This window comes from Hyperoodon ampullatus (assembly GCF_949752795.1).
Source record: "Hyperoodon ampullatus genome assembly, chromosome: 2".
In the NCBI taxonomy this organism is placed as follows: Eukaryota; Metazoa; Chordata; class Mammalia; order Artiodactyla; family Ziphiidae; genus Hyperoodon; species Hyperoodon ampullatus.
The window spans coordinates 179704975-179730427 of NC_136915.1; positions in this window are offsets into that span (position 1 = coordinate 179704975).

The following is a 25453-nucleotide window of genomic DNA, read 5'->3' on the forward strand; positions in this document are numbered from 1 at the left end:
GTGAGTGTCCCAAGAAGGATGGGCTTAGTCTGAGCTTTTCAGATAGAAAACAATACCTTGCTGTTTGGGAGTGGAGGTCAAGTAAGAAAAAGGAAAAACATTAATTTTGTAAGATAGAAGTCAGAAGCATAAGTGGTAGAGTCAGTCAGAGGTTGCTTTGAGTCCCTGTCTGGTCCTGTTTTGGTGACTTCAGGTCATTCACCTCCAGACTAACTAAACATTGAATGAGATCACGCACATAAAACATTTATCACAGTACGTGGAATACACCAGTGATCAGCAAACGGTGGAGATGGTGGTGGTGGTGGTGACATCACTCCTAACATCATCACCATCGACCCCTACCCTCTCAGACACCCTGGAGGGGGGCCCTCAGAGTCCCCAACATGCTCCCGGCCACCCACCCTGGGGCTAATCCACAAGCCTCTTAAGAAGACATGGTTCCCCCACTCCTCCTCTCCCTTCTTCAGTCTCAGTACCCACCTCTCACAAAACAACCATTTCCACAAAACTGCCTTTGCTTCAGGATCTCCCTGCTTTCTGGAAGTTTCTGTGGAATTTACACCCCTGGAAGGGACAAGCCCAAGGACCTGGACAGTGCCCACTACAGTCCCCAACAACCCCTCAGCAGGTAAGAGTCGGCGGGGGGCCCTAGGGGGTGTCTGCTGTCCCCTGGAGCTTCTCTCTTGGTCTCTGATTCTTTACTGCATGACTCTGCACTGCGTTATTAGCAGTCACAGCTGTGAGGGACCCAGCTGCCAGGAAACAGACACAGAAAGAAACAATGTGGGGCCAAGAATGCTTAGGCTGCAGCTGAAATCGTGAAGGAGGCAGTGTTTCTATCTGGAGCCCCAGGGCTTCGCCAGCAGGCCTCCATATACTACCTTCTCCCCATCCAATGCTCCCTCAGCCTCCTCCTGCCCTCCGACGAGTTGTCAGTGAACCCCCCCATCTGAAAGAGGGGCCAGAAGGTGTGCCCAGAAGGGCTTTGGCTGGGAGTCAGGACCCTGAGGTCTGCATTGGATTCTGCCAGTGATGAGCTGTGGGAACTTCGGCAAAGTGTTGAAATTTTCTGAGTCTTCATTTGAAAATGACTAGACTAGTGGGCCCTCCAGCTCTAACCCTGGTGATTCTGTTACTGACCTCGTTTCTCAGCCCATATTTATATAGATACAAACACACACACACACACACACTTACACACAATCACTTATCACTGAATCATATTATTTTCAACCCTCATAATAGTTATCCAACAGTCAGTTTGATGTTAAGAACAAAAGAATTCTTGCATTAATACTATGGACAAAGGTTACTTTCTGTAAGATATAAAATCTGACTCAAAATAATAAAAAAATGCAAGCTGTAAAAATAAAAATGTGTAGAGTATGAAAGGATAATTTACGAAACGAAGGTATAAATAGAAAACAAAATTTGGAAATATATTTTCTGTTATGGGTAAAATTGTAAATGCCAATTAAAGCAGCATTGATATACTAAGACATACTGTGAATTCTTATTAATCAAAACAGAAATGTTTGCATCAGGGACAGAAAAAATAGATCAGTGAGACAGAACAGAGAAATCAGAAACTGGTGAGCGTGTGAGTATGTAGTTATGTGGTGGGTGAGTGTACACCTGACACATGATAAAGGCAGCATCACAAACCAGTGAGGGAAGACATGATTTAGTAGATGGTTTTGGAGAAATCAATTCCCATATGGGGAGATATAAAAAGCCAATTCACAGGGCATCCCTGGTGGCGCAGTGGTTGAGAGTCCGCCTGCCGATGCAGGGGACATGGGTTCGTGCCCCGGTCCGGGAAGCTCCCACATACCGTGGAGTGGCTGGGCCCGTGAGCCATGGCCACTGAGCCTGCACATCCGGAGCCTGTGCTCCACAACGGGAGAGGCCACAACAGTGAGAGGCCCGTGTACTACAAAAAAAAAAAAAAGCCAATTCACAAAAGAAGTAACCCCAATGTCTAACAAGCATTTGAAGAAACGCTCAAACTTACCAATAATCACAGAAATCAGATTAAAACAATCAGATACAGGGCTTCCCTGGTGGCTCAGGGGTTAAGAATCCGCCTGCCAATGCAGGGGACATGGGTTGAAGCCCTGGTCAGGGAAGATTCCACATGCCGTGCGCCACAAATACTGAGCCTGTGCTCTAGAACCCATGAGCCACAACTACTGAGCCCGCGTGCCACAACTACTGAAGCCCATGTGCCTAGAGCCCGTGCTCCGCAACAAGAGAAGCCGCCGCAGTGAGAAGCCCGTGCACCTCAATGAAGAGTAGCCCTCGCTCACCGCAACTAGAGAAAGCCCACGCGCAGCAACGAAGACCCGACGCAGCCAAAAATAAAATGAATAAAATAAATAAATGTATTAAATAAATAAATAAAATAAAACAATCAGATACAAAGTGGTAACTTTTACAGTCACCAGAAAGCAAAAACATCTGGTGAGAGTATAACTTGACACTGCTGTTCTAGAAACAAATCTGCCAGTGTTTAGCAAAACAAAATGTTTATTTTTCTGACCCAGTGGATCCACTCCTAGGTATAAATCCTGGAGCAGTTATCCCACAGGTCCGTAAGCGTGCCTGCACAATAATGTTTCCCATGACATTGTTCATAGTTGGAGACAGTTGAAGGCAAACTGTTCTTGATCACAAGGAGAATGAATAAGTTATGTGTAGGAAATGCATGCTGTGGCATCCTGTGCAGTAATAAACTTAAAAGCAAGGATAGATCTCAAAAATATATAAAAAGCAAGAAGCAAAATGAGAGTTATAATACAATTCCATTGATGTAAAAAAAAAAGATATCAAGTGCATTCACAAAACCACAGTACCTAAATATTTTACTAGAGCATATGTTTAAGCACACATTAGAATTGTTTTCTACCAAGGGTATATTGGTGAGGATTCAGTCAAGAGAATAGAAACCTCTAAGCAGGAAAGGATTTAATGTAAGGATTGAGGCACTTCTGGAACTACTGGAAAGGCTAGAAGGGTGAAGGGCAAGGAAGACCACTGCTGGTTCCCAAGATCACTACGAGACTTCATAAAAAACAGGAAGTTGATGCTGTAACCCACAAGGACTAAAGGAAATGTCACCAATGCTTACAGCTGCATTAGCACCGAGGCAGGCGATTTATGGGACAAGCCCTGAAGTCACTGCAAGTTCTCCCATCAGCCAAAGCCCACACATCTGCCTGCCACTACAGGGGAAAAATAATGGCCTTCTAACTCTAGATAGGGCATCTCCCACTAGTGAAATATAAACTGGAACCCTTCTGATAAGGGAATCTGGAGCATGTAAGCTTTTAGCTTAGTGATGCAGGGAGCACCTAAAGGGGAGTAAGAATGGTGCTGAATACCAACAGACATTCTTCTGGCTGCTCAGGACCCAGACACCCCCTTCTACATCTAACTTCCAAACAACAATAGTAGCTGCAGCACCCTTTCTGTCTAACATGACACAAGAGATAACTCTTGTACAAATAAAGAGGCATTCACCCTCTTCCCAAAAATGTTCCCAAGTGTAACATCATCATTGTAACCATCATCTAGTTCAACCACAATCTCTCTTCAATAACATGTAATCAATCTAAAGACATATACTTAATCAAGAACAGCACACTTTATATAAAATAATAGGGGAAAGGAAGAGGGGAAATGTAAATTCTGTATTGCTTAATATAAATAAATAAAGACATATGCATATATACCTAAGACAAGAAAATATGAGTAGCTGCTACAGTCATCATTTCTACATCTGATCCCAAGATCACAGTTGGTACTTAGCTCTTATTGCATTTTCCATGCCATAATCTCTTTGTCCTTCAGCTACAGCTTCAGGCCATGGTTCTTGATCTAGTACAGTGACCCAAAACTTTATTCCTAAAGGCTCTGAACCATTAGTAGCCCTGTCTGTGTTGGGCTGCTATAATCTTCCGTTAGGTTTTTCACAGGCATGAAAGCACTAACAGGCACCCCTAACTCCCTGGATTCCATGTATATGTTTTCTGACTCTGTTTTAAAGCAGCAACACTATTTGAGGATTGGTCACTTTAGAAAATACTGGAACCCCCTTCTGTGTCTCTTGATTCAGTGACTTAAGGAGAGCAAAACGCAGAACTTCCATTTCACTGTAATGTCCCCTAAAGAAAGCGTTTTTCATTTGGGAACTAAGATCGCTAAACCAACAGAGCCTAAAGATGTGAAGCAAATTTTGCAAGTGCTCCATGAGGAATAATGGTTATTAAAAATAATAGCGCAAGAAGCTCTCACTCCTTTTTCCCCTCTTAGCCCCCAGACAAGTGTAATATAGTTATGGGAGAACACGTATCAAAATTGGTCACTTGTTCAAAGCTTATAATGTATTTTGTAAGACAGTTCTCCACCCACACAAGCTTTGCCCTTTCTGCTGATACAATAATTTAGTCTTCACTAAGCCATGCTACCATTCTATAAAACCAGTTTCTTCTATGGGATGAAGTACAAAAAAAGGCAAGTGAATCTTATGGGCATGATAGCACTACCACACGTTTTCATTATAAAATTAGTTCCTTGGTCAAAAACAATACTATATGGAATGCCATATGGAGAATAAGGCAATTGCTGAATCCACAGATGGCCAATCAAAAGCATTATAGGCGAGAAAAGCAAATTCATAACTGGGATAAATGCCTATTCCTGTAAGGAAAAAATGATATACTCTTCTTGATATAAGTAGTCCAACACAATAACCTGCCACCAAGCGTCTGCCTAAGGAATGATGTCTTGTCAAGCTTAGACTTAACTTCTGCTATGAGGAGGTTGGGTATCCAGCAGTGGCATAAGCCTTGGTGAGGGAAAGTCACTAAGTGTTGTTAAGCCAGTGTATAAACTCTATTGCTACCACTGTGGCAACTTTATACATGAGTCCATTGAGCAAAAACTGGAGTGGTTGGGAAAAGATGCTGAATGACATCCACAGAAAGGGTCATCTTGTCCTCTTGAGTCTTCTGTACAGTAGGTACCCTTTAATGATCCTTTACAAGGGACACAAATATCTTCTCATTCTATCTCTATTTTGGATATCCACCCTCATACATATCTGTTCTCCCTACTCCTGTGTCATCAATTCCCTCAAGCCCTGGGCCAAAAGACTAATGTCTGTCCATGAATGGCATATTTTCATACTGTAGACATCCTTTCATCCATCCAAAGTAAGCCACAAGATGTAGCACTTGAAGTTATACCCACTGGGAAAATTTTTCTTATGTACTTGCCTTTACTAATCTTTCAGGACCAACACTGAGTGAGACTATAAAGCTATAATAATCCATTCCCAGATGGTGCTAGCCTTTATTTAAATAAAGCTCAATTTTGCTTTCTCAGTTAATTGATCTTGAATAATTTCCCATGAGTTCATAGAAACGAATCCAGAGAGAAGTAAAAATGCATCAAGAGTAGCTATTATGGGAACTTCCCAGGGGGCACAGTGGTTAAGAATCTGCCTGCCAATGCAGAGGATATGGGTTCGAGCCCTGGTCCAGGAAGATCCCACATGCCGTGGAGCAACTAAGCCCATGTGCCACAACTACTGAGCCCACGCTCTAGAGCCCTTGAGCCACAACTACTGAGCTTGCATACCACAACTACTGAAGCCTGCATGCCTAGAGCCTGTGCTCCTCAACAAGAGAAGCCACTGCAACGAGAAGCCCACGCACCGCAACAAAGAGTAACCCCCGCTCTCCACAACTAGAGAAAGCCCATGCACAGCAAGGAAGACCCAGCACAGCCAAAAATAAATAAATAAATAAATAAATTTTTTTAAAAAGAGTATCTATTATGGCAGTCTAAGTTAGCTGCTCATGCAATGTACTCGTTGCCTTAGTTACTTTTTGAACTTTTTCAACTACTTCAAGTTTATTATAGAGTTGAGCATATGCCCAACTTTTGATTTAGGGCATCAGATAACACCAAGTTCATGTTGAGCAACTCAATTTCTTGGCCACTTGTAGTATGATCAGAAGTTGAATCTTTATCCATGACCCAGTAGCAAGATAAGACCTGTTTCTCAAAAGAAAAATAGTATTTGTTTTAGGGTATATGACATTACTCCAAAAATCCTGGGAATCTGTGTTTAAGTCCTCTTATTGTGGCTTGCCAGAGACTCCATACAGCAGCACTGCTCACCGGACTTCAACTACCACTAAGTCTTCTGAGTCATAAAACCCAAGTTGAAAGACCAATTTGTACTGAAGCCTGGACTAACTGTAGAGCCTTCTCTTATGCTATAACTCCCTAAAATTTACAGCATTACAGGTTACTCAGTAAATGAGTCACAGGGGTGCATTCGAATGGGGTGTGTGTTATTGCTAAACTTCAAAGAGACCCACCAGATATTATGCCTTTTTCTTAGTGATAAAGGTACAAGGCATAAAGAGCTTTCTTTTTTTCCTTTTGGTGGTGATATCTTGACATGTTCCAGACCACTGGGCTCAGAATCTTCAAGTGTCAGGCTTCAGAATATTCATGGGTTTATCTCCACTCTCTGATTTATGTATGTAATGCACCAAGTACCCCACATTCACTCATCAGGATGCCATTAATACAGTGAACAGGTGTGATATCCAGATGGGGAAATAATCAATACCCTTGCAGACTCCATGATACCTGAAAAACCCCTATCAGTTACAACAAACGGTTTCTGGTGGTTTTTACTAAACAAAATAGAAAGAGACTTTTGGAAAGATGGAGTAGAAGCACATATGTCTATTTCTCCCCCTAAGTACAACTAAAGATCCAAGATATTGTATATAAAAAATATGTAAGAAGATTCTAAAAGGTGGAGAAAAGAAGAAAGATTGTCTAAGCACCTTGGGAACTAGGTAATGGCACAGTGGCATGTTCCTAGGTTTTCACTTTGCTTGGTATATGCCAGGCTTAGAGTTGAAGAAATCAGCAACTCAGAAACATCAATAGGTACAGACCAAAACTGTCCCCAACAAAAGCCTTCTGTCTCTAGCCAAAGAGCCAGGAAAGAAGCAGCCTCATAAGGCAGTAAACTTTTAGACAGTAACTAGTCTTCTCCAGTTAAACACCACAGAATAATGAAAAGTGTCCTCACCACTACCCATGCCAGCAAAGGCTGAATAGGAAGACTAGATGTTCACATGCACAAGGCTATAACGAAGTGCCCATCAGAATAGGGTCAGAGAATGCTATGTAGGGAGCCAGGACTTCACCCCATCCTGCCACCATCCATGGTGTCAGTAGAGACCAGGAGGGGACCTGGAACTACTATCCTCATCCAGCAGTAACAAGAACCTCTGCATTTGGATGTCAATGGTGACTGGGTGGGGAATCCAGATTTTTACCTCCACCTGGTAGTAACAAGGTGGTGCCCCATCTTTTCCTGCCAGAGCTGTGTCAGAAGAAACCAGTTCAAACAGAAGTTTTAAATAAGGTCCACAATCTCATGATACCTGAAATGTCCAGGTTTCAGTTAAAAATCACTCCTCGTAACAGGAAACAGGAAGAACTCAAGGTAAATGAACAAAGTCAATCTGAGATTAATTATCTGACAAAGATTTCAAAGCAGCTACTGTAAAAATGCTTCAATGAGCAGTTGCAAGCGTGCTTGAAACAAATGAAAAAAATAGAAAGTCTCAACAAAGGAACAAAAGATGTAGGGAAGAACCAAATGGAAACTTTAAAATGGAAAAATACAATAATAAAAATAAACAGCTCATTGAATGAGCTCAGCAGCAGAATGAAGGGAACAAAGGTAAGAATCAATGAACTGGAACAAAATAAATTACCCAATTTTAACAGGGGCAAATATAAAATTAATAGAGCCTCAGAGACCCATGAGACAATAACAAAAGATTTAACATGCATGTCACCATAGTCACAGAAAGAAGGGAAAAAGGGCAAGGACAAAAAAGTACTCAAAAAAACAATGGCTGAGAAATTTTCAAATTTGGCAAGAAACATAAACTAGACAGTCAAGAAGCTGAATGATCACCAAAAAGAATAAATCCAAAGAAATCCATGCCAAGACACATAACGATTAAACTTCTGAAAACTGAAGACAAAGAAAAAATATTGAAAGCAGTAACAGAAAAATGACAACTTTTTTATTGGGGGAAAACAATTTGAATGACAATGAATTTCATATCAGAAACCATAGAGGTCAGAAATAAGTGGCACAACGTTGAAAGAAAAGAACACTCAACCCAGAATCTTATAACCAGTAAAAATACCCTTCAGGAAGGAAGGGGAAATCAAGACATTCTCAGATGAAGGACAACAAATTTTTCACCAGTTGGCCTACCCTAAAATAGTATCTAAAGGAAATTCTCTAATCAGAAAAAAAATATGATAAAATAAGAAACTCTGGAACATCAGGAAGAAAGAACATAGTAAGTAAAAATACGGCTAAATGTAATATGCTTTACTCTTTTTCCTCCTCCTCATCCTCCTGCATTTTCTAAATTATGTTATTGGGTGAAGTAAAAATTTTAACGTTATCTGATGTGGTTCTAAATATATGTAGAGGAAATATTGAATACATTTATACCATAGATGAGGGATAGTAAAAGGGTATAATGAGAAGTAATTCATTCAAACTAGAGAAATGATGATACCAGTAGATTGTGATAAATTATGTATATACAATATAATGTCTAGAGAATCCACTAAAAAAGCTATACAAAGAGATACACTCACAGTCAAAAGCACTATAAATAAATAAAGATGGAATTCTAGAAAATGTTCAAGTAACCCAGAGGAAGGCAGGAAAGGAAAACAGGGAAACAAAAGTGGAGAGACCAAACACAAAACAAAAAAATAAATAAATAAAATGGCAGATTAAGTGAAAATCCAAATACAGTAAGTGTAAATACCCTAAATTCATCAATTTAAAATTTAATTGAAGTAGACAAGAAGAATATTTGTCTGATTAACAGCTGCATACCAGATGTAAGACGTTATGTTGATTTGTTCCATTGGAGAGAGCAGCAGCTGCAAATGGTGTCAACATATTACTAAGTGGACAATAAATCTACTCCTTCTTTCCAAGAACTATCTATCTCCTGCATAGACTAATGAGGAGAGTTAAAAGAGAATGGGATAAAAATCATCACCTCTGAATCATTCAAGTCTTTGATGGAGGAACTAATACATGTAATTCCAATATGGTAATATCAACAATCTTATTACTGGTTTACTATTGCATTAGGAAAAGGCCACTTCAGGGGTTCCCACTTAGTTCTTTCCTTATAGGAAAATATGCAAAGGGTTATTCCATGGGTCAAAGAGCCAATGTGGAGGTTCCCCAGGTATGTCTATTCTATTTGTGTATTTCAAAACTGGACAAGTAACCATTTGGGCCATTGTGAGAGAGCCATAAGCCAAAATTCCATTTGTCACACAACCATAGTGGTTTTCTAGGTATCCAGTGATTAGTGTCAACTCAGAGTCAGGTATTCAGCAGTTCCCAAGAGTCAGGATATTTCTCTTTCCCCAGTACAGAGCCACCTAGTAAATGGTTAAGTGACTCTTTGGAGAAGATATTTTTAAAATATTTGCAATACATACTTTATCAAAGCCATGAGATTCTTTTTTCAAGAGGACCTGCCCCACATTTCATTCAAAAGATTCTAGGTCCATAAACTGGTTCAAGAATGGGAACTGAATAAGGGGCCATAAATCCCTATTGTGATGACTCAAATCAAGACGTAGAATATTCCTGTTTATGAATATCAAGACTTTCATAGTTTTCCATCTATTGATTCTTGGGGATCATGACGAATTAAATATCAAAGATTTCTGAAGGTCAAATCATTATTACCACTTCAACCCTGTTTCCCATATTGGTAATCTGCTCATTTGGTCCCTGGTAGTCAAACGTTGTTTTTTTGGTCTTTGCTCTACTGGAGGAAGGGCATTTCTTTTTACTTTCTTTTTTTTTTTAATTGAGTATAGTTGATTTACAATGTTGTGTTAGTTTCAGGTGTACAACAAAGTGACTCAGTTATACATACATATATATCTATTTTCTTCATATTCTTTTCCCTTATAGTTTATTTCAAAATATTGAGTATAGTTCCCTGTGCTATACCATTAAAAAAAAAAAAGCTGCTTACTCTTAAAGTCCTGTTTTTTTCAACTGAGAGAAAGAAATGATTCCTATGAGTGGGAAATCTTCCATTAAAACCTTTCAAATAATTGAAAGTCCAGCAGCAGGCTTACGCCTCCAGGAGGAAGAGCATTTCAACAGCAGCATCTCCTGCCTTCATTCTCAACTTTCACAAGAAAGTCACTACAGAACTTTTAAACAATGCCAATGCTCCCCTCACAAATGTATTTTTTTCACACCTTCCTGAGAGAAGTGTCATTTGGACACTTTCCAAGGACCTGATTAGGGCGTGGATAAGTGAGTTCTAGCATCTCAATTTATTTATTGTGGGACAGAGTTAAATTCAGGCTTCAATCGGTATCAGTAAACTTCTGCTGCATAATTAATCTCTCAAAAACAATAGATTAAAACCATAATGTTATTTCTGGGTTTTGGAGGCAGTTTTTTGGGGTTTAAAGCTGAATGACCTAGGATAACCTCATTCACAAACCAAAAGATTTGCCTGAGACAGTTGAGACTTTTCTCCAAGTCTCCAAGTGACCACTCATCCACCTGTAGCTAGCCTAAGCTTGTTCAATGGCAGAATGTTACCCAGCAGCAAGAGGGTGCAAATCCCAATGTACATGTATTTTTCAAACCTCCGCTTAGGTCATGTTTACTGAAGTCCCATTGGCCAAAATAAGTTACATTGCCAAGTTCAGATTCAAGGAGTAGAGAAATAGTGAAGTGCTTTTGATGGAAGAGGTGGCAAAGTCCCATTACAAAGGGATGGCTGTACAGGAGTGAAAGGAATTATTGAGTAAATTTTGCAAACAAATTATCACAGAGTTAACCAACAGAGAAAACTGTAGAGCCATTCCCAGTTGTTGAAATTGACACAGTTTTGATAGTGCAGCCCTATCAGTAACTTTGACACACCCCATGTTTGTTTCCATCTCTCTTGGAAGGGGCAATCAAGAAGCATAAGCTATCTCTTCCCAATCAGACTTGCATTTGTCCCCTGTGATATGCTGGGCTCTCACTTTATTTACAGGTCTGCAGGTAATGAGGATTGGTAAGAGCAAGTCTCAAAGAAAACTAGCATCTATTTATAAGATAACTGCTCCAGGTAAAGTTATTACAGGCTTTCCCAGCAAGAGAAAGTTAGCTTTCTCAGATAAGGAAGGAAGAGTCGCTGCAAAGAGAGTGCCAGTTAGATGTGGGGCTTTAAGGTAATCAGATTCATCCAACCTTTCCCACATATTCCCAACTTACTCTTTATATAATTGTCACATAAGACATAGCGAGGCTGTGAATTCATCTTACAATGTAATTTTATAAGACACAGGATGGATCAAAGTGTGGATCTGACTTTTTTATACATTAGTCCTGCAGCCACAATACCTAAAAGATTCTTGTCTCAGTCATCTAAGCTCTCTGGTTCCCTAATTTGATCAGATAATTTAAACTCTCTATAATAGTCATAAACCATTGTCCCACTTCATAGTCCCAGTAGTCATTATTACCGCAATTAAAGTTTACTGAAACACTTTCTCACTCAAAGCCTTTTCTTCAATAGAAAATTTGTTGTTGGCAACAACAGGTGATAATTTAAATAATGCTCTTGTTACGGCATGCCATGGATTATTAATATCCATGTCACCAGCAAGTATGCCATCACTGCTTTCAAATATAACTAGATCAAATAAGACATCCCAGCTTTCCATATATAAAGGTATATTTCCTGCAACCACTACTGATACCAAATATTTTATCAGTTAATATTTGGTCAGGGAAACACTAACACACTGTGTATTTCAAACAAGAAATAATTTAATAGAGGGAATTCTGTATTTAAAAATTGATGGAGTTGATGGAGGAGCAAAGGTCAAAGAAGGATGCTTCTACCTCTCAGAGAAGTAGGAGGTTTCTGTTAACCAGGTCAAAAACCACAGGAAATCACTGTTGAAGTTCACATCCGATGCAGTAAAGTGCTGTAAAATCTCATCGGTCTAAACCCCGATGGAAGGAAATTAATGACACCTGCAGTTATTTTGCCTTCCAAATCTTTAATAAGTGCTTTTCATTGGCAAAATATAAACTGGAACCTTACTGTCAAGAGATTCTGAAAATTGTAGTTCCCGGATACTTGGGAAGAGCAGACAAGAAAGGTGGAATATTGAGACTGAGTGGGAGTAGAAACTGAAAAAGAAAAGGGAAAATAAAATAAATGTAAACAATAAAGAGGCCTTGTACAGATGATGACAATGTGCCCTGAATTAGGGAATATAAATAAGTCAACTCTGTAGCTGAGTTCCAGTGGGGGGGGGGGGGAAACAAAGAAATAAAGAAGTTCATTCACTACATATAGATAGAGCCCTCAGAGAAAATAATGTGTATATTCATATCAAGGTTAAAAAAATGATATCTTCTTCTTTCTTACTTAAAATAAATTATCCAAAAGAAAAAGAACACTTTGTGTGCATTAAGTCTTTTTAGTATTAAATATGAGGAAAGTATAATTGAACCTTGATATTCCCAAGAGCTACATCCTGAGAATTTTGAGTAGTCCAGATTTGTGAATTTGTTTACTTTTCCTTTTAATTTGGTCATTTCTTTAATATTTTGAGGCTATGTAGATTATACACAACTTTAGAATTGTTCTATATCCCTGATATATTGACATTTTATCATTATCAACTATCTCTCTTTTGCTACAGTAATACTTCTGGATTGTATGTCTACTTTGTCCATTGCTATTAGTGTAGCTATTTCAGCTTACTTTAGATTATGATTCCATGTCATAGCTCTTTCCATCATTTTATTTTCAAATTTTCTGTATCTTTGTATTTAAGGTCTGTTTCCTATAGGCATCATATTGTTGCTTTAGGTTTTTAATCTAGTCTGTTATCTTAGTCTCTTAATAATGGCATCTAGCCCATTTACATTTAATGTATCTATTAATGTATTTGAACTTAAACTACCACCGTACTATTTGTTCTATATTTGTATCACTTATTATTTTCCCTTTACTCTTTTTTCTTACCTTCTCTTGGACATATCAAAGTTTTTTTAAGATTTCAGTTTCTCCCATATTAGCCTGTTAGATATACACTCTTCTACTGTTTCTTTTTAGTGAATTAGGATTAGAATATTCATCCTTGACTTTGTAAAGTCTAACATAAATTATAATTTTTAATTCCTAAAATGAACATGAGCTCGAAAACATTTTAAACTCCATTTATATCTCCCTCTCTCTTTTTAGTCTTTTTTGTCATTTTTAAATTATATTTATATTTTAACCTCCCAAGACATTATTATGATATTTTATGAAAAAATAATAATTTATGAAAACAATAGTAGTTTATTTTTAGTCACCTATTTATCCATTCTATTGTTTTGTGTTCCTTTCTATAATTTTTTCCCATCTGGGATAATTTTACTTCTGCCTGAAAAACTCACTAGAGTATTTTTAGTGTAGGCACATTGATGACAAATTGTTTCTGTTTTTATATAACTATGACTTTATTTTGCCCTCATTTTAAATATTTTCTCTGGGTATAGAATTCTAAGTTGACAGTTGTTTTCTTTTGAAAATAAATACATTATACCATTGTCTCCTGGCTTTGTTTGTTTCTCTTGAGAAATCAGCTAAAAGTCTTACTGTCATTCCTTTGAAGATTCCTTTCAAGGTTTCTTGAGCTGCTTTCAATATTTCTTTGTCTTTGGTGTCTCAAGTCTTACTATGATATGCTTAGGAGTAGATTTCTTTTAACCAGTTTGGTGTTTGTAGTGATTCTTGAATCTGTGGCTTGATGTATTTTGTCAGTTTAGGAAAACTTGTGGCTTTTTATCTCTTCAAACATTTGGTCTGCATCATTCACTCTCTTCTCTCCTTTTGAAGTTCAAGTCACAATTGGATCTTTTCAAAAAGCCCAATATATTTATTATTTTCTGTATATATCATTCTTTTCTCTGCTCCATACTTAAGTTTCTATGTCTTCTACTGACTGTATCCTAGTTCATTAACCCCATATTCATCTGTATTTCACCTACTTTAAAACAGTTTATTTAGTTCTTAACTTCAGATATTGTAGTTTTAGTTTTTAAATTTATATTTGTTTCTCTTTTTTATAGATCACATCTCACTCCTAAATTTGTAATCATGTATCCTTTCTTCTTGAACATATTAATCACAATTTTATTAAATGTTTGCATATGATATCTCCAAATATAGATTTCCTGGTCTTTCTATTAACTGATATTCTCTCTCTCTCTCTCTCATTAACTACTATATCAGAAACTTTTTATTAAATACTGGGAGCAGATGGACCATTACTGCTGGGAGTATAATTCAGTAAAATCACTTTGGGGAAGTGTTGCAGTGTCTATTTGAGCTCAACATATGTGTATTCAACATAATTCAGCTCCACTCGTAGGTATATATCCAACAGAAAATGACTACACATGTGCACTAAAATATATGTACAAAAATAGTCATAACAACATTATTTGCAATAACTAAAAACTGAAAATAACCCAAATGTCTATTGACAGCAAGATCTGGATAAACTTTGGTAAAAATCTTACAATAGAATACTATACAGTTATGAAAATAAACAAACTACTGCTACATGTAGCAACATGGATTAATCACACAAACATCATGCTGAATGAAAAAGACCAAACCAAAAGGTATATACCAGGGCTTCCCTGGTGGCGCAGTGATTGAGAGTCCGCCTGCCAATGCAGGGGACACGGGTTCGTGCCCCAGCCCGGGATGATCCCACATGCCGTGGAGTGGCTGGGCCCGTGAGCCATGGCCCTGAGCCTGCATGTCCAGAGCCTGTGCTCCACAATGGGAGAGGCCACAACAGTGAGAGGCCCGTGTAGCGAAAAAAAAAAAAAAAAAAAAAAAAACCAAAAAGTAAGATATAAGTTTTTGTGTATTATAACTACAATTTAAGTACTATATGGAAAATATTGGAAGAAAATAAGCCAAAATGGTAAAACAGTTGTGTTAAAGTGAAGACACAATGGGAAATTTTTACATTCTCTTCAGTGTCAGTTCCATTCCTACCTAAAAAGTAGAGCATTTTTATTTAAAAAAAAAAGAAATAAAATTTTATAAATGTCAGCTTTTCATTTTGTTAACACTAATAAAAATCCTAACAATTTGGGCATATAGAAAGTGGACAGCAGAATCACCAGTTAGTGTCAAAGACTCCCAAGCCCCACCCTTCCCCTTTGACTATTAACTGACAGTGTTAATTAATCACTAATTTCAGTGAACTTTTCTGTGTCATGTATCTCTGGATAATCTACTGAAAATCATGGAGCCTCTCCCCAGAAAAATGCATATGCCTGCATACACAACAAATTTTTATTCAATTTCCATGAATTCATGAACCCCCTGAAAGCTAAGGACACAGATCCAAAGTCATGAGGCGAAGTCCCCCTGCCAGTGGAGAACTGAAATCCTCCAAGCATGGTTCAGATGCCCCTCAAACCTGCTCTGTTCCTGGTGCTATTAGACCAAGAACTGGATACGAAGCAGAGCTCCTAACTCTTCCTGCTTCTTGTCTCATTGCCTGTTTCCCTAAGAAGCCTCTCAGCTCTCCCAAAATCCCAAACCAAGGAAAAAATGTCTTCCAGTTGGTCAGTCAAGCCAATCCCATCACCGACTATGTTTTTTACATTTTATGTGTTTTTCTTCCTTGATGAAGGCAGGAAGCCTGTTCCTCCTCACCATGGCTGTTTCTTCCTTCACTTCTTTGGAGAAGCCCCACAAATAATAGGTCCCACTGACATGATCCTGGGTTATAGAACATAACTATGGGTGCATAAGGCCTGCCTAGGGCCCCTTTTCTAGCATTAAGGTGACCATGCAATCTACTGTTCATTCCAGGACACTTTTAAGAGGGTGAAATTATTGAAAAACTATAAAGAGAGGGAAATTATTAATAAAACCAGTTATCATTCTGAGATAACAGAGATAAGCCAGGACTGTCCCAAACAAAGAGATCATATGGATTCTCCAACTTAGCAGGAACAGGAGTGGAGCAAATATGGTAATCCTCCTCATAAAGGTTGTTGGCAGAAACCAGCTTTAAACATGAACTCTCCCTTCCCTGTTTTTCACTGATCCCAGCCTATGTGAAGAAATTAACCTCACAGTCCCTTACTTTCCCTTAGAAGACATCTCTATGCCTATAGTAGGCAAGGAAATTAGTCCTGGCCCCAAGCTTCCTCAAATACACTCTCTCTTGTCCCCAAGATGTCAGCCACCTGTCCAAGAGCTTCCTCTGCTATTTCTTGCTGAAGGACAAACAACTTAATTGCCCTATAGTCCTTGGGCCAATCAGACTATTATTGGATGAAGATATTTCAAATAAATAAGTGGGTGAATAGAATGAATGAATAAATACCAGATGGATCTATGTGATGTTCTTAAAAGACACAGGCCTAAGAATCAAGATGATTGTAACCTTCTCTAATGCTCCAAATGAATCCCAGTCCCACTTCCAAAAGAAACACATAACGCCTAGGGTTGGCCATGACAAGGAAAGCCCAGGGGACATTGCCTAAGACGTGACAAGACAAAATGACTAAGTCACCATTTACGTAGTGGAGATATTTCCCTAGTGAAGCTAGATCAGGCCAAGAAAAATACAGAATCCTAAGGAGGGTAGAGACCTTGGCCATTCTCTTTAGATTCATAGACTAGACTGGCCTTAGAAATCATCTTGCTCATTTGTTAGTTTTTCTCAAACATTTTTGTTTACATATTTGAAATGAGTGAGATTCAATTAGCCTACATCAATCTTACCAGAAGGCTCAAAATGTAAGTATGTAACAGAGGTGATAAGGGGTCTTCACCTTCTGCTCCTTTCCCCATCTGTCTAGAGCCCTGAGGAGTTTCAGGAGGCTAGCATAAAAACAACTGCTCTGATCCAGCCCTTCATTTCTCATATGAGAAACTCTAAGCTCTGATGTATGTGTGGCTTGTTCATGGACCCAGAGGTACCCACTAGCAACACTGGAGCCAGGCCCTAGTTCTCTCCTGACTTACAACCCAGTGATCTCTCCATGATACCTGGAATTCTCAAACTGGGTGACACATGCTCCAGTGGTACCCAGTGAGTGGTATGTCAGAGCAATCAGAGACCTCAAGATAAACAAAGCACATCCTGGAACATCAGCTTTATTCAGAAATTTGGTATAGATTTGGAATAAAACAATTTCAGATACAGTATATTATGTAGTGCAAATTTTGTGCAAAACTATGAGAAAAACACAATTTAAATGAAATATTGAGCTGTCTGACTCACGATTGATTTTAGTGCCAAATTCCCCTGGAAGTACATATTCATTCCCCTCTGCCCTAATGGAGACTTCAGTTAAAAACTCTGCTAAGCACTGCTCTACACCATGCTGCTCTCATGTCCCTGCCTTCAGTAAAAAGCCTGGATTACCAGCTGTGTGTCTTTGGGCAAGTTGCTTCACATTTCTGTGCCTCTATCTCCTCACCTGTAAACTGAAGATAATAGTAGTACCCTGGGGTTGTTCCTTAGAACAATGTCTGGCACATTGTAAACTGCCCTGTATATATTACTATTGTTTTATCATTAGTAAAAGTGGTATGTATTATTACTGTGCTATATATAATTAGCATATGAAATAATACATATGAATGTGCTGGGTAAACTTTAAAGCGACTTCAATGCATAAAAGCATCATTATTACCATACTTGGCTCAGTAACTATGATATAGTCATAGGTCATAAAATTAACATGGACAGAATATTTACTCTTTATAAAATCCTGACAGTTTTTCTGTTTAGGGAATTAAAGAGAGCTGCCCAAATAAAATCCCAGGAGAAGAAAACTGCCTCAGAAGAAAGATGACCCTTAAATAAACAACCATAAACAGATTTCAGTATCATCATTAGAGCAACAAATCACCCTTCAAAAACGCCAGCTGACAGTTCTGTGATCCAGTACTGATGGGAAAGTAAACCCTGCTGGGGTGAAATAATTGAGGGAAATATGGCCGGATTAGATGTCATGCGATGAGTTTACATTCTATAATAATTTAAACAGTCATTGGATCTCCCAATCCTGCTTTATCCGGCTCTGCAGTGCTTAATATTTTGTAGCTGCTCTAATTTCTCTCCCTCTGCCCTAACTCCTGGCCCAGGATTTGTTTAGATAAACTGGATTTCCTGGGTGTGATTTGAAATAAATTAGCCCTGTGAATGCCTGCCTCCCCACCAGGTTCCCACTGGTTTCTTGTACATACTGCTTTACTTTAAGTGCTTAGAAGCACTTTTTAATAGCAACTCAGCTGCACAAAGAGAAAAGAACTAATCATTCATCTGCTGGCCCAACTAACCAGGAAGAATTGATTCAATTACCAGATTACACTCTGTGCCTTGTTGCAGCATGAAAAGCTGAGAGATAAGCCTAGTGTTTTAGTCGGGGCAAAAGTGGCAGCCCTGAGAAGGGCCGGAACGCAAGGTTGTCTCCGTGGCTTTTTGTGGTCCATTTCAGTCTGGCGACCAGCAGCCCATTCCCTCTGTTGCTGTCTGGATTCATTCATGAAATTCCACTTTCATATTTTCATATGACATTTGAAAATCATATTTATGATCTTGCATTTGTTCTCTACCATTCACTGTTTGCCCTTTCCCCATCTGCTTATACAAGGAAGCCACATAAGAAGAAAAAGTAAGAGATCTTAGAAATTAATTCCATGAGATGCGAATGTACTGTGTCCACAGCAGAGTGGGGAGCACACAAGAAGGGGACCGGTCATGCACTCTTGAAAATGTGACAGCTTCTGGGTGTCTCAGATCTAATGTGGTGGGGGGGAGTTTGCTTTTCCAGCATCCAAAGTTTGTCTTTATTCTTGATCTGTGTAGCAAGAATCTTCTTGTGAAAGACTATCCAAGTTCACCAAGTGTTCGATGTTAATATTCGGCTTCCAAATCTGGGTGATTCATTCAGTATTTTCACTGCCATTGAGGCTAAGAAAATATAAAAATTTAAAGGGAGCCTGGAGATTATCAAATCCAACATTATTTTACAAGTGGGGAAACAAAGGTCATATACAGGTAGGTGGCCAAGCCAAGACCAGAGCCTCAAGAACTCTTCATTCCCCAGTCCAGAGAATTTTCACAACAATCTGCTCCCTGAGTCCCATGCATTCCAATCTTATCCTAAATCCCTGATGGAGCTCAGACTCAGGAAAGCCCTGTCAGTGACACAAAGAACACTGCTTCTATGGACATAGGTTCAGATCAACATTCTATAGGACAAGAGTCTTCCCTTTGATCCAGAAAATTTCCACTTCAAGAAATATATAATAGCTTAGCAATTAATAATATGGACTTCATATTAATAAAAAAAAAGATCTCCAAAGTATATATGCAACACCAATCTTTAAATTACAAAGAAAGAGAAGATCTGAAGGATGTGTATCAGTTGTGAGAAGTATTTAATGGGTTGGCCAAAAAGTGCCTTGTGTTTTTTTGTTTTTTGGGGTGGTGGTTTGCGGTATGCGGGTCTCACTGTTGTGGCCTCTCCCATTGCGGAGCACAGGCTCTGGAAGCTCAGGCTCAGCAGCCATGGCTCACGGGCCCAGCCACTCCGCGGCATGTGTGATCTTCCCGGACTGGGGCACGAACCCGTGTCCCCTTCATCGGCAGGCAGACTCTCAACCATTGCGCCACCAGGGAAGCCCGCTTCTGTTTTTTAAGTAAAAATTAAAGACACATTTTTCATTTTCACCAGGAACTTTATTGAAAAACGTATTCACCCTTTTGTTACACTACCTTCTACCATTCTTCAGGCAACTGCATAATTCCATCGTCCCAAAACTTTTTATCTTTTTAAGTGAAGAACTGTTCCAGGTGTTTTTCACAGTGTTCCAAGGAATGGAAATTTTTTCCATTAAGAGAATTTTGTAAAGACCGAAATAAATGGAAATCTGAAGGTGCAATGTCTGGTGAATACGGTGGATGAATCAGAACTTCCCAGCCAAGCTGTAACAGTTTTTGCCTGGTCATCAAAGAAATATGTGGTCTTGCGTTATCTTGATGGAAGATTATGTATTTTCTGTTGATTAATTCTGCACGCTTTCGTCAAGTGTCACTTTCACTTGGTCTAATTGGGAGCAGTACTTGTTGGAATTAATTGTTTGGTTTTCCGGAAGGAGCTCATAATAGAGGACTCCCTTCCAATCCCACCATATACACAACATCACTTTCTTTGGATGAAGACCAGGTTTTGGTGTGGTTTGTGGTGGTTCATTTCACTTGCCCCACGATCTCTTCCATTCACTTAAATTATGTGGAACCCAAACATCAAAGCAATTCTCATAACCAAGCTGGTACAAATGCTTTTCAATGCTTGATTTGGATATTTTGAGTATGTTGGCTATCTCCCATGTGGTATAACATTGACTGTTCTCAATTAATGTCTTGATTTGATCTCTATCAACTTCAACTGGTCTACCCGATCGTGGAGCATTGTCCAGCGAGAAATCTCCAGAACAAAACTTTGCAAACCACTTTTGACACGTTCCATCAGTCACAGCACTTTCTCCATAGACTGCACAGATCTTTTTGTGTGTTTTAGTTGTTTTTACCTTTCTTGAAATAATAAAGCATAATATGCCAAAAATGTTTTTCCTTCCATTTTCAATATTAAAATGGCTACACAAAAATTCACCAATTTTGCTAAGTCTTTTTTTAAATGCACGCCGATATGACAGCTGTCACGTACAATCTAACAAAACTGTGTCGACTAAAGTTAAAGACAACTAAGTGCTACTAGAGCCATCTTATGGAAAAAAATGAACGAAACTTTTGGTCCACCCAATATTTCTGGTTAATCGGATCATGAAAGAGGTTTTCCTCTTCATGCTTTTTTATGAGTTTTTTCCAAGTTGTACACACTAATTATGTTTTGATTTTAATTTTGTAATTGGGAAAAATATTACTTGTTCCAAATATCTCAATGAACATTCTTTCATTTCTGCTCTTGGAAAATCCCTCTACAGAGTGCTTCTTTGAAGCAAGTTTTCCAGTTTGTGAAGGGATTGGATTCCCACTATCATCACCACCAAACTCCTGATCCACTCCAACACCTTGCTCCTAGAGGCTGCATGCTGCTTCCTGTACCTCCTCCAAAAGGCATGTTCTCAGGATCTACTGAGCCCCTACCATGAAGGGGGTGATTAGCAGAAAGGCCAGTATTTTTAGTCCTCAGAGTCCTAGCATCTGATGTGAGATAAAACCACAGTGCTAACTTCCCTTGGCAATCCCACTGACCACTGACTTGAATGGTTCCTTTGCTTGGTGACCCAGTTGGATGCTCAAGTTTGGCCTTTTCCTGTCCTTGATGGAATCAGCTTCTTCAGCTGGGTCAGGCTCCCCAGTTCAAAGCCCCCTTCCTATTTCCAGCTTCCTCTGGTGGTTCATCAAATCCAGTGGTAGAGAACCTAGCATACCCTGAGTCTGTATCCACTGGAACCATGACATACAGAATCAACTGAGGGTGCAGTTCTTCAGAGAAAACTCCTGGGAAGAGACACACATCCTCCAACAGTAGATGCATGGCAGAAAACTAGTAACAACATAAGGTTGTGTGTTTAAAGAAATACATGGCAAGTGTGGTTGAGCTTTAAATGAATTCCATTTTGCCACAGACACAGACAAACCGTGGGGCTCTTCTAGGACTTGTTGGCAATTTATGGCTCTTGGAGATGTCATCATATATGATTAAACTTTACTAATTTAGCAGGAATCAGATGAGGACAATGAATCACCCAGTAAGGATACTACTTCTAGCCCCTTATCACCTCAGTAATTTCAGGAATTTATAAAAGAGACTTAAACATAATTTTAGGCACTCGTATTTCTGAAGTTATTTCTGGGGACTCTTCAAAGTAAGAGAGTCAGCTCAAGAAGAAAATCAAACCAGAGCTCTTAGACAAGTTGGTTTCCCTTAAGCCCCAGTCCTCTATAAAAAAACTTTTAAAAATAAAGTGTTCCCTCCAGAGTATAAGAGAGAACTCTTAGATGGGGTTCATGGGACGGAGGGATGGAGAAGGGTCAGTGGAAAATGAACATCACTGGCCCGCCTTCTATGAGAGGAGACCGTAGCTTTAGTTTTGCCCATTAAAATCATGTGAGCATACAAATTTTAGGCAGAAAATTAAATGATGCAAACAGAGGTAGATAGCAGTCTCTTAATGACCAAAGCGATTTGTCTTAAAATATAATTATATAAAATAGAAAAGACAACTTTGTTTCTGAGCATCTCTTTTTATCTTAAGAGAAACTATCAGAGACAAGAGGGTGAGATTGCTTTTGGAGCTGTGTGAACCCAAATCAAGCAGAACAGGTATGAGGGGATGGTTCTGGGGCTCAGGGTACAAGAGTCAGACCGAGAGGAAAGACAGCAACTCAGGACGCAGCCTTGCCAGCAGCTGAAGCAGAATGTGGCAGGATCTAGCCAGGGCTTTTTCAGGATCATCCACTTCCTAGGTACTGGGATACCTCAGCCCGAGGCAGGACTGTTCAAAGTCATTGAGTAGGGCCTGCTGATTCTGACACTAAATCCAATATCTTTGTGGAATATTTGTTAGCACATTCTACAGCTTCAAAAAGTCAGACGATACAGGGAGAGAAAGGCACTAGAGGCCAAAAACCAGAATTGAATTTCCTATAAACATAGCAACACTACAGAAACCTTTATTCCTTATAGTTCTTCCATGCAAACCATACCCAAACCACATCCCAAAGATGTAGGGGAAGGAACTCGGGGATGGATCATGAGGTCCATGAATTGGAGACTATGCAAATACTTGATTGAAGAATAGTAGATAGGATATTATATCAGTTATGGTTTCTAAAACTATATTATTTCTATTTTACATATAAATGCAATGATAAAGTTCTGTAAGGATACACCAGTCTGATAACAGTGTCTGCTTCTAAATGTGTATGCTGTGTAAGAGGTATCTGAGGAGATATTAAAAGGCTTCCTGGATTAGGTGGGATTAATTTTGAAGTATGATTAGGAAATAACTAAGCAAACAAGAGAAAGATGGTATTCCGGACAAAAGGTCCAACTTGTGTAAAACCATAGGAATATGAAAGAGTTTAATATTCTAGGATAATTACAAGTAATTCAGTATGGCCAGAACATAGGGTCCATGGGAGGGATGTATCAGAGATGAGACTGGAAAATCAGGCAGGCATTTGATCTTTAAGGGTCTAGGGTTTAATTCCAAATAATTTTAATTTTTTTCTAAAGACTATAGAAAGCCTATATTTGATTACAAGTAATAGAAGGATCATCCAAGAATAATTCAAATAATAAGGATATCACTGTCTCATGTAACATTAGTCAGCTCTGATGCAGCAACAAGTGTGCCCAAAATTTCAGTGGTTTACAACAGAGGAGTGTATTTCTTGCTCACACTGCATGTCAGCTGTTGGTGGACAGTGGCCTTTCTTCTGTGCCAGGTGTCTTCCTTATTCCAGGATTCCAGCTGAAGGAGCACTTCTCTCCATTCTTATGACTTACTTGTCATTATTATGCCAGAGGGAAAAGGGAAATGGTGGAACCATGGAATGACACAAAGTTTCTGTGTGAATATGGTGTCACCTCCATTCACTCTTCATTGGGCAATTCAAGTCAAGCTAAGCCTTAAATCAATGTTGTAGATAATTACACTCCTTCCCAGGGGGCACCTCAACTCACACGGCAATGGGTGGGAACATACAAACCGCTTACAGGGAGGGGAGTAGCAAATAATTGGGAATGTAACACAATCCTCCATAACTCACATAACAAGAAGTACAGAGGTTGATGGCTCCAGGGTTTGCTCAACAGTTCAGTGACATCATTGTGGACAGTCTCTTCCCATCTTTCTCCTCTACTATTCTCATCATGGTGACTTTTGTTCTCACCCTTATCCCCTCATTTTACAAGATGGCTGCTTCAGCTCTAAACATTACATCTTCAGGCAACCACATCAGAGGTAGGAAGGAAGGCTTCCATCATCATCATCATCATCGTTCTTTCACTCTCTCTCTCGCTTTCTCTCCCCCCTCCTTCTATCTCTCCTTCTGTCTTCATCAAGATGATTCCCAGAAGTCCTCAGCAGACTTCATCTGTGATTGCAAGTGCCAGAAGTGGGTCACTACCCCATTCCTCAGTCAATCACTGGCACAGGCTAACAGAATTAACATGTTTGGTTTAAAGCAGCTGAATCTGGAGCAGAGACCTATTTCCCTGAGCACAGTTCTGCCTCATTCGTGAACAAAATTAAGATGCTGTTACCAAAGGAAAATAGGGGCTTGGCTTTTAGATAGGCTAACACTGTGTCTAACAAAGAGGTTTTTAAATATAGAAGAGTGGCGTGCTTATATATACACTTTTTAAAGTCTCTTGGTTGAAGACTAAAGGGTGGTTTTAATGGGCATGAGATTGAAGACAGTAAGACCACTTAAAGGACCAAGGAAGCCCAAACATAAGGACTGAGATCAACGCAGCTGGCATTACTTGTTAGAAGACTAGAGACCCATAGAACCCCTCAGATACAGAGTAAAACATAATTAGGGCAGCAAGACTACCTCCAGTCTGTACATGGTAAAGAAGCTGAGATTTCCAATCCTCCAACTCTAAGTTCAAGGTTCTCAGGTCGTCAGATATCTGCCATCACTTTGGCCATGGACTTCAACTTGCCAATGTGGGAAACCCACAGATTATCAAGGGGAATTCCATAATTCTGTAAAAACCAAGATTGTGATGCTAAATGAAATTCCATTGTGATTAGTCACAAAGTATGAATCATGAAATAAAGTAGTTTGATGTCTTCCTATTATATTTAAACACAGATGCCCAAATGAGTGTTATTCCTTCAACATGTGATCTTTCTGAAGCTACACTCTTCTAATGCTTTTGGATTTCCCCTCAGGGTCTTGAGCATGCATTTACAAATGTCTTAAGGAAAAGTAAATCTCTCTCTTATGAGGGCTCATTTGTTTTTGTTTTTACTAATAACCAAAGCACAGGCTTTCTAGTGAATAAAGTAGACAACCATTCGAACGACAATGTTGGGTCAAAAATAAGATAGGACAACAAAGCTAGAAAAATCTGTGTACTTGACTCTAATATAACAAAAATATAAGAACAGAAACAGAATACTGAGATTGATCTTATTTGTGGTTTATCAATCAATTCAGAAGGCAAGTTTACTAGTGGTTAGACCTTCTTAGTCTTAGTCTTTTCCCTTCCCTGTCCTCCCAACTTGGA